The 9,752-nt window shown below is 58.0% G+C and overlaps 1 long non-coding RNA gene across 1 annotated transcript; it reads right to left on the reverse strand.

Moving 5' to 3' along the window:
• Positions 1 to 2,569: 2,569 nt before the first annotated feature.
• On the reverse strand, positions 2,570 to 5,840 carry LOC132229837 (uncharacterized). Its single transcript, XR_009451726.1, has 2 exons — positions 5,522 to 5,840; positions 2,570 to 3,226 (listed from the first exon to the last, which is right to left on the reverse strand). It is a non-coding gene; the product is annotated as an uncharacterized LOC132229837 (long non-coding RNA).
• Positions 5,841 to 9,752: the final 3,912 nt, after the last annotated feature.

Consider the following 9,752-nt stretch of genomic DNA (forward strand, 5'->3'; position numbering starts at 1 on the left):
AGGAGGCAGCCGATCCATGACTCTCTCTCATCATTGATGTCTCTCTCTCTCTCTCTCTCCCTTCCTCTCTGAAATCAATAAAAAAATATAGTTTTTAAAGATGAAAAGAAAAGTGTGTGTGGTGTTGTTTTTTTTAAATCAGTATCTTCCCCTTTTCTAGCTTCCAGAAGTTCTACGTGGAACTCACAGCTGGATTAGATGCTTTTTAAAATGACAACAGGTTTCATTTGCTTGTTTATTTAAACAGAGGAACAGGGAGTTCTTGTTTCACCCGGAGGAAGCTTCTGGCCTCCGGGGAGCGGGCGGCAGGAGGAGCGCAGGATGCTCGGCGGGGCCCTCGTTGCCGGCGGCATCCTGTGCGCACCGCAGCTTCAGAACTTTAACCAAAACCAAACCAGCCGCCCTGAGATGCGGTTCAGATACCTCGCAGCTCACCTGCTGGAAATGCGCCATGCCGACGCCGTCAGCACGTGCACTCCGCGTCACTGTCTCCCCCGCCCCCAAGGCCCCCCAGGAGCAGTCCCCCCCGCCCCTCCCAGCCCCGCAGCCCCCACGGATCGACCTCCCAGGCCCGTGGGCTGCCTCTTCCGGGCATTTCACGGACGTGGAGCGACGTCGCGAGGCTCGGTGACCGTCCCGTCCCGTCCCCGTTCACTGAGCTGGTTCCCGAGGCTGTTCGCGCTGCGGCGTGGAGGCCCCTCAGTGTTTAGGGCAACATCCCTTCCAGGGGGTGGGTGGACCGCGGTTTATTATTATCGTTAGCTGGTAGACATTTGTGTTGTTTCCACTTTTTTATTTTTTTAACATGTTTTTATAGATTTCATAGAGAGAGGGAGAGACAGAAACATCAACGATGGGAGAGCACCATGGGTCGGCTGCCTCCTGCGCGAGCCCGCAACCTGGGCCTGTGCCCTGACCGGAATCGAACCCTGACCTCTCTGCAGGGGTCAACGCTCCACCGACTGAGCCACACCAGCCGGGCTCCGCGTCTTGATGGCCATGGGTTCTCTCATCTCTGAGGTCCCTCTCGCTCCCTCTCCCTTGCTCCCTGAAATCAATATAATGTGGAACTGGATCCGGCGGGTCCGGGAGACGCTCACTCGTGATTTTCCCTGGAAAGGGCAGAGGAGGGGCCCGCAGGAGGGTGGCTGGCGAGCGGGAGGTGCCGCTGCCGGATGAGTCACCCCCGGCTTTCTCGGGTGCCCCCCGCCCCCCAGCAGCCCTCCAGAGAGTCACAGCCTCTGCTCTGGGCTGAGGACACTCGGTGTCTGAGGCTCTGCTAGGAAAAAAGGGCAACAATTTTTCTCAAGGGTCTTACCGTTTGCAAACCAGAAACACGACTGAACAGAAAGCAGAGCCCGCAAGTGCTCTGAGGGACAGAGACGCTGATTTCTTACAGCAAAAAGCCCCCGGAGACCATGGCCTGTGCTCAGCCCCCGGGGGCGCCAGCGGGTGCCCGGGCCTCTGATGCCGCCTGCACAGGGGCCAGGGGGCGCCCCTCACCCTCCCCATCTCCGCACCAACCGACCCGCCCAGCCCGCCCGCACCCCGCCATGCGCTGTTTCTGGCGACCTGACCAAGAAACAGCTGGGACTTTGCCTCATTCCCGCTGCAGAGCTCTCAGCGCGGCGGCTGTGTCACGTTTCATCTGAAGCCCGAGGGGGAAGGTCATCGCCTGGGCAGGTGTGCCCGTTTCCAGCGGGGGGGGGGGGGGGGGGGCGCGGGCGGGGAAGGCACGGGCGGGCGTCTGCGGCCAGGACTCCCGCGGCGGGCACTGCCAGGAAGGCTCCAGCTGAAGCTGCCAGGCTAGTTACCCCGAGGATGGCATCGTCTCTCCGTGCCTCAACCTACTGGATCTTGGTGACCCGGCCATGACAGCTATGCCACGTCTTCCCTCTAGTCCGGGGCCGTGGCTGACGGACCCTCTGCACCGTGAGCCAGAGGGAGAGCGGCCTGGGGAGACCGACCTGCTCCCAGCCCCCGGGCTGCCTGGTCCTCACGGGCCCTTGTCCAGCAGCCCCGCCTGCTTCTCAGCTGCTACAGGGCTGGCCCCGGTCACGTCTGCAGAGTCGTCCAGCCAGGGAAGCGGGGCTCCTGCCAGCACCCAGTTACCATGCTCGCCTCCACTTTGATTTGCACGGGCCCCTGTCCTTTCCTGCCTGACCCGTGTCTCTCTCTCTTTCTCTCTCTCTCTCTCTCTCTCTCTCTCTCTAAATATTCTTAAAATATATTTTTATTGATTTCAGAGAGGAAGGGAGAGCTCTCTTTTTTAAAATATATTTTTATTGATTTCAGAGAGGAAGGGAGAGAGAGAGAGAGAGAGAGAGAGAGAGAGAGAAACGGGCATGTGCCCTCGACCAGATTTGAACCCAGGACCTTTCAGTCCACCGGCGCTCTATCCACTGAGCCAAACTGGCTAGGGCTGACCCATCTCTTTGATGGTGAAGCCCAGAGGAAAATAATAACACCATAGTGTGGCTTCCTCTTGGTTCTCCATTTACAAGACACCTTCTACCCAGAAAGAAAGGGCCGCCCCTTTGTTTTTCCTGTTGCAAACGTGGTTTCTCACCTTTCATCTCTAGAAGATTCTTGGCTCACTCTAGGGCTGCAGCCCCACTGGCTGTCTTTTAGAAGTTCTGGCTGCTCTGAAACAGCTTCCTTTGGCTGTGTGCCCGCCTTGAATTTTTAAAATAAATCATTTTAAGTCTGGGATCAAAGGTAACATTAGTGGGTAAATATGCACTGAGTTACACTCCTCTTTCATCTGCACCTGGGACCCTGTCATACTTTCTATTCTTGGGGCCTCTTCCTGCCCCCTCTCTGCCCTGGGGGCACGCAGCCTTCAATCGTCCTAAGGCATTTGGGAATGACTTCCCCACCCTCCAAGCATTGACAGGGAGGCTGCATTCCTCCACTTTCTCCACGGGGCACCAGGCATTAATGAAACCCTGGGATTCGCTAGGCGGCGGGACGGGGTGATGTGGTGGGCTGAAAAAGCCGCCCCTACAAGATCCCCAGGTCCTAATCGCTGGAACCTGGGAAAGGAGTCTTTGCAAAAGGGGTCTTGAGATGAAGATGTTACCCTGGATTATCAGGCGGGAGCCTCGCTGCCCTAGATGTCCTGTAAGAGAGGCAGAGGCAGATGGCATGGACGGAGCCGGAGGATGCGATCCCAGAGGCAGGACTGGAGTGATGGGGCCACAGGAATGTCTGGGACCCGGGCAATCTGGAAGAGGCAAGGAACAGATTCCCTCCTAGAACCCGTGACTGCCGACACCTTGACTTTGGCTCAATGGTACTTGTGAGGATGGGAAAGGGGCCTTTGTTTGTCTTTGCTGTGGCCTTCCACAGTTCATGAGAAGCCCCTGGTAATGAAACCCCAAGATTGTTGGCACCTCTGATTCAAACAGCCCCTCTCTTCAAACTGCGAGGCAAGATAAGCTACTCTCAAGGCTACATTCTTGCACACCCCTCCTCCCTGCTGTTTTCACAACTCAGGGATAATTCGAACCAAGAAGTCTCCAGTAGAAGTTCCTTGCCCCTCCCTCCCCTTCAGACAAGCCTCTTTTGAACTCTTCCTACCGTTTGCTCTGAGCATGTCTTACAGGCCTGAGAAAAAATGCTGACAAGACGCCTTCCTAGGACATCTGTCTGGACCAGGGGTCCTCAAACCACGGCCCACGGGCCACACGCGGCCTGCCGAAAACATTTGTCTTTTTACTTCAGAATAAGATATGTGCCGAGTGCACAGGAATTTGTTCATCGTTTTTTTCTAAACTATAGTCCGGCCCTCCAACGGTCTGAGGGACAGTGAACTGGCCCCCTGTTTAAAAAGTTTGAGGACCCCTGGTCTGGACTGTCCCCTGAGGAACTAAGGAACACAACCCTGCTGTCTGCTCAGTTTCACCGCCCTTCCTCGTCGCCTAGCAACAGCTGCCACTCCTCTTTAAGAGTGGAAACGTGCTGAAACCGGTTTGGCCCAGTGGATATAGCGTCGGCCTGCGGACTGCAAGGTCCCAGGTTCGATTCCCGTCAAGGGCATGTACCTTGGTTGCGGGCACATCCCCAGTGGGAATTGTGCAGGAGGCAGCTGATCGATGTTTCTCTCTCATTGATGTTTCTGACTCTCTGTCTCTTTCCCTTCCTCTCTGTAAAAAGTCAATAAAATATATTTTAAAAATAAATAAATAAAATAAAAGTGGAAACGTCTTTTGTTTCTTTCCCTGTGCTGATTAGCACTGCAGCAAAGTAAAAAGTAAATAAACAGATAAACTTTCTCTCTGCACCTGTCTCTTCTCTGAGCTGTGAATTCTTTCACTGCCCCGTCACCGGCCAAACCCTACCAGCACTGATTTGGTGCTTTTCTCCAGGACTGGGGGAGAACACATTTTTATTGTCTCCAGCCACACCGTCCGTGGCACTTCCTAGAGCAGCTCGGGAAGGTTACACAGGTGGGGACGTCACCTGGAGCCCTGAGGCAGCCGCCTGGCCGGTGCTTCTGGCTGAGCGACCGTGATGAAACAGTTGCCCTTGCTCTGCCCTCGCTTCCTAATCTGTCACGCGGAAGGTGGTGCAAGGACACATCCTGACGACAAGGATTACACGGGGCATGGACATCAGTGACATCTGATGGCGGAAGGGGTTCTAAGGAAAGTGACCTCACAGGTGATCTGACCCTGAACCCCTAACTGGGCAGCGCATGGTGGGGAACCAGCGGCTCACCTTTGCCTCCAGCAAGGCCTGTCCATCGTGTCTGTGCGTCCGGGTGAGCACACCTTTACAATAAGTCTTAACCGCCCGCAAGAGAGCAGACTCTTGTTAACCTTCCTGTAATCCCATCCCCACCTGCTTTCTCCCACCTTCCTGGAATCTTCCTCACCGTCCCCGCGTGGACCCCGGGAAAGAGGACACCTACGGAGAAAGGACCCCGGGACTCACCATTAAAAGCAGGGCCCGGAAGCCATTTCTGCACAGGGGCCTCTCAGCAAACGACTCAGGGGGCAGCCTGCGCCCAGCTGCCGCCTGCCCTGAGCTCCTGCCACCTGAGTCAGCAGCCCTTGCCAGGGGCTCCCAACCTCTCTCACCCCACAGCGTTACTGGAAGGGCCCTGGCGCGGGACTGCCCGGGGCCGGCCTGTGGTGTGTGGGTCCTTGACTCGTGCAGGACAGATGTCACAGCCCGAGCCCAGGTGATTGTGAGAGGAAGGTTACTAAAGTTGGGACCGTGAAACAAGGAAGGGCCCAGGAGAGAAGCAGCCACAGAAGAGGAACTGGGAGGGGAAACGAGCCCAGGCTGGGCGGGGCTGCTCTGGCTCCCTGGGAAGTCAGAGGAGGGGGACCTGGGGGCAGGGTTGAGCCCAGGACGAGCTGCCGCTGCCCACTGCTCCCCTGTTTGCAAGTCTCCTGGGGTCCCTTGGAGTTTAGGAGATGCCCGCCTGTGGGGGTAGGGGAGGGCATGGGCGTGCTCCCCCGAGGGAGACAGGCTGGGACGAAGGCCCTGAGCAGACGCAGTAGATGGTCACCTGCCAGCGAGGAAGGAGCCTCCGGAGAAGCCGGTCCTCTGGTGCCCACTCGCAGCCTCTGGAGTGAGAGAAAGCACGTGTCTTGTTGGAGCGCCAGCTGCGGGCTTTGCTACGGCAGCCCCAGCGCGCTCGCAGAGGGGCAGGCGGACAGCAGCCCCAGCGCGCTCGCAGAGGGGCAGGCGGACAGCAGCCCCAGCGCGCTCGCAGAGGGGCAGGCGGACAGCAGCCCCAGCGCGCTCGCAGAGGGGCAGGCGGACAGCAGCCCCAGCGCGCTCGCAGAGGGGCAGGCGGACAGCAGCCCCAGCGCGCTCGCAGAGGGGCAGGCGGACGGCCCCAGCGCGCTCGCAGGGGGGGCAGGCGGACAGCAGCCCCAGCGCGCTCGCAGAGGGGCAGGCGGACGGCCCCAGCGCGCTCGCAGAGGGGCAGGCGGACAGCAGCCCCAGCGCGCTCGCAGAGGGGCAGGCGGACGGCCCCAGCGCGCTCGCAGGGGGGGCAGGCGGACGGCCCCAGCGCGCTCGCAGGGGGGGCAGGCGGACGGCCCCAGCGCGCTCGCAGAGGGGCAGGCGGACGGCCCCAGCGCGCTCGCAGGGGGGGCAGGCGGACGGCCCCAGCGCGCTCGCAGGGGGGCAGGCGGACGGCCCCAGCGCGCTCGCAGGGGGGCAGGCGGACGGCCCCAGCGCGCTCGCAGGGGGGCAGGCGGACGGCCCCAGCGCGCTCGCAGGGGGGCAGGCGGACGGCCCCAGCGCGCTCGCAGGGGGGCAGGCGGACGGCCCCAGCGCGCTCGCAGGGGGGCAGGCGGCAGCAGCCAAACAAAAACAGCCCGGCCGGCGTGACTCAGCGGCTGAGCTTCAACCTGTGACTCAGGAGGTCAGGGTTGGATTCCCGTTTGGGGCACAGGCCCGGGTAGCGGGCTCCATCCCCAGTGGGGAGCGTGCAGGAGTCAGCCGATCCATGATTCTCTCTCATCCCTCTCCTTTCCTCTCTCTAAAATCAATAAAATAAAAAAATTAAAATAATAAAAAGAAAAGGAAATGGAAGCATTGTTGATGACTAAGGTCTCCGGAGGCAAGTCAGCTTCCCCATGTTCCAGACACACGCGGGGAGCAGCTGCTACACTGCTGCTGCCGCAGCCCTTCCTCCTCCCCGCCCCCCCCCCCCCGCCCCCGCAGCACCCTCTCCCCGCTGCCTCGCCCCTGCGCTCCTCTGCGCTCCCACCTGCCTGCCCCCTGTGGTCCCCTGCCCGGGTTAGGCTCTGGGCGCCCCCTGGGCCATGTCCCCGCCGAGGTCTGCCCGCCTCGCCCTCCCCCTTCCACTCCCAGGACACACCGCGGCCCACAGACTCCTCAGGGGACCCCGTCCCCGTCCTGGGAAACACAAGGCACCCACATCCAGCCAAGGGAGCCCGGCCTTCAAAGCCGTCACTTTCCGCGCAGCCTGCCCGGAAGGTTGGGAGCCTCACTACCTTTGACAGAAACGGCACTGCATCTGCCGTACATCTGTGCATGTTGATCGCTGTTGGGAAAAAACACGCTTGCTGGCCCACAGGCATCTTGTGGGCCCACAGACGAGGGGTCTCGGGTTCAATTCTTAGGCAGGGGCGTGCACCTAGGTTGCAGGTTCGATCCCCGGCCCCAGTCAGGGCGCATGCGGGAGGCAACAATCGATGTGTCTCTCTCACACCCATGAGTCTCTCTCTCTCCTCCTCCCACCCTTGCACTCTCTCTCTCTCTAAATATCAATGGAAAAAATATCCTCGGGTGAGGATTTTAAAAAATAATAATTTCAGGTGCTTTTTAAAAAAAAATACGTTTTTATTGATTTCAGAGAGGGAGAGGAAGAGAGATAGAAACATCAATGATGAGAGAATCATGGGTTAACTGCCTCCTGCCGCCCCACACTGGCCGGATTGCGAATCGAACCCAGGACCCTTCAGTCCGCAGGCCGACTCTCTTTCCACTGAGCCCAACTGGCTAGGGACATTTTAGGTGCTTTTGAAATGAAAGAAAAACAACCACCTTTGACCTTTTCGATATAAATGGACACCTGAAGTTTACTAGACAATGAGAAAAACTAGCAGCATCGCAGGGAAAGCCAACGCCAAGTACACAGAACAACACGTACTTTGCAGAAATTGTGTTTAAAACTAAATGAAGCAGACTAACACTTGCTGGGGTGCGAGAACGGCCAACGTGGGGTACGCCAGCCTAAGGACACACGGGAACCCCTAAGCATCCCATCGTCACTAATCGGTGACTTAGACCGTCTACCAGCCACAGCACGCGTGGAAACGACGCCGATCGCAGCAGGAGGTCCGCGGAAGGGCAGAGGCTGGAGGCCCGGCCGCCTCAGCTGGGGGGGGGGGGGGGGCATCAGCATTCCTGGCCGCGATGACTCCCCAAGTGCTTTACTTGGACAGACTGACCCCCTAGAAACCCATTAGAAACGCCAAGTCTCAGGCCCCACCCAGGCCTGGATGGGAACCCCCCCGGGCCAGGCCTGTGTTTTCGTGTTGGGACAAGTCCTGTGACGCAGAGTTCAAGAACCACTCCCTAGGGACGTGGAAACACTCCAGGGAGCAGCATGCCATGTGCCCGCTTCTGTGCGGCGACTGTCTGCGTCTGCAGGCGTGAGGCCCCTGTGCGGTGCAGATGCACCTGCGGTGGAGGTGGCCCCGCTCTGGGCGTGGCTCGGGTTCTGGGAGCCGGTGGGAACGCACCTGCTGAAAGGAGAAGTCGGGCCGAGATTTGCAGGAAGCGCAGCCTTTCGGTGGCGGCCTGTGGAGGCTGGAGGATGAAATTGTGGTGGTTGGGCCACGTGGTCCTTCAGGTTTTCTCTAGCAGAACTGGACCTGCCCCCTGAGCCTTTCAGGCGTGAAAAGAGCCAATAGTGAGCCCGGCTGGTGTGGTTCAGTGGTCGGAGGTCGTGGTTGAGGGCTGAAATAAAATATATATATATATACTTTAAAGCCAATATGCATTGACCACCATATGCCTTTATTGAACTCTACATGCATTGATGAATGCAACCTCATCACAGCCCTATGGCGTGTCTTCTTAGGGCCTCCTTAACGAAACAAGATCAAACAGCCCAGGTCCCAGGCTGACAGAGCTGGGGGAACAGCCCAGGTCAAGTCCCTCCCGAGCTCACTTTTTAAAAAAAAAAAAATATTTTTATTGATTTCAGAGAGGAAGTGAAAGAGAAACATCAATGATGGAAGAAAAACATTGATCAGCTGCCTCCTGCATGCCCCCTACTGGGGATGGAGCCCATAACCCGGGCCTGTGCCCTGACCAGGAATCCAACCGTGACCTCCTGGTTCATAGGTCGCTGCTCAACCACTGAGCCACGCCGACCAGGCCAGAACTCACTCTTACCCAGCAGCCCAGGGCTCTGTTTCAGAGACCATCGCCAGTTGGGCAGGGACGTGCTGTCCTCCCAGCGACCACTCAGAACCAGCTCTCTCTCCGAGTGCAGCTGGCCTCACCTTCCTCCAGCTACACTGGACGCAGGCAGGCCTTCCAACATGACGCCCCTCTGCTCCCAACTCCACTCCTCTCCTCTTTACCTGGCTACCGTCCACTTACATTGCCCGTCTCCACGGAAACATCTACTCCAGGTCGCCTGCGGGAATCTATACTCCCCGCCCCCAGGCCACTCGAGTGTTCTACTGTTTTACCTCTCTTCCTCTCTTCTGCACGCGCCTGCCCGCTGGGGTGAGGAGGGGGTTCTCCATTGTGGAGATTCCGGAGCAGAGCTGCTGACTCCTCCCTGAGCAGCCTGGAGCAGCTGGCTGTGCAGCCGGAACGTTTGCTGCCCTGAGCTGCTGCTCAACTGGTGACTGTGCTTTCCTCTACCACCCTCTGCCCCCAAAAGAAGCACACGCACTCTTCTGGAAGCTTCCAGAGGAGCGGTTTCTAAAACTGATTTGTGAGCAAGTGAAAATAAAGAGCAACTATACAGTTATAAGCTAGATATAACTCTTGCATTTTTATTTTTTTTAACTTAGTTGTATTGATTTCTGAGAGGAAGGGAGAGGGAGAGAGAGAGAAACATCAATGATGAGAGAGAATCATGGATCGGCTGCCTCACCCTGGGCCTGGGCCCTGACTGGGAATCCAACCGGGACCTCCTGGTTCATAAGCCGCTGCTCAACTGAGCCACGCCAGCCGGGCTAACTCTTGCATTTTAAAATATACTTGGGGATATTTTCATTTGGATGTGATTTTTGTTA

This window comes from Myotis daubentonii, chromosome 3 (assembly GCF_963259705.1).
Source record: "Myotis daubentonii chromosome 3, mMyoDau2.1, whole genome shotgun sequence".
In the NCBI taxonomy this organism is placed as follows: domain Eukaryota; kingdom Metazoa; phylum Chordata; class Mammalia; order Chiroptera; family Vespertilionidae; genus Myotis; species Myotis daubentonii.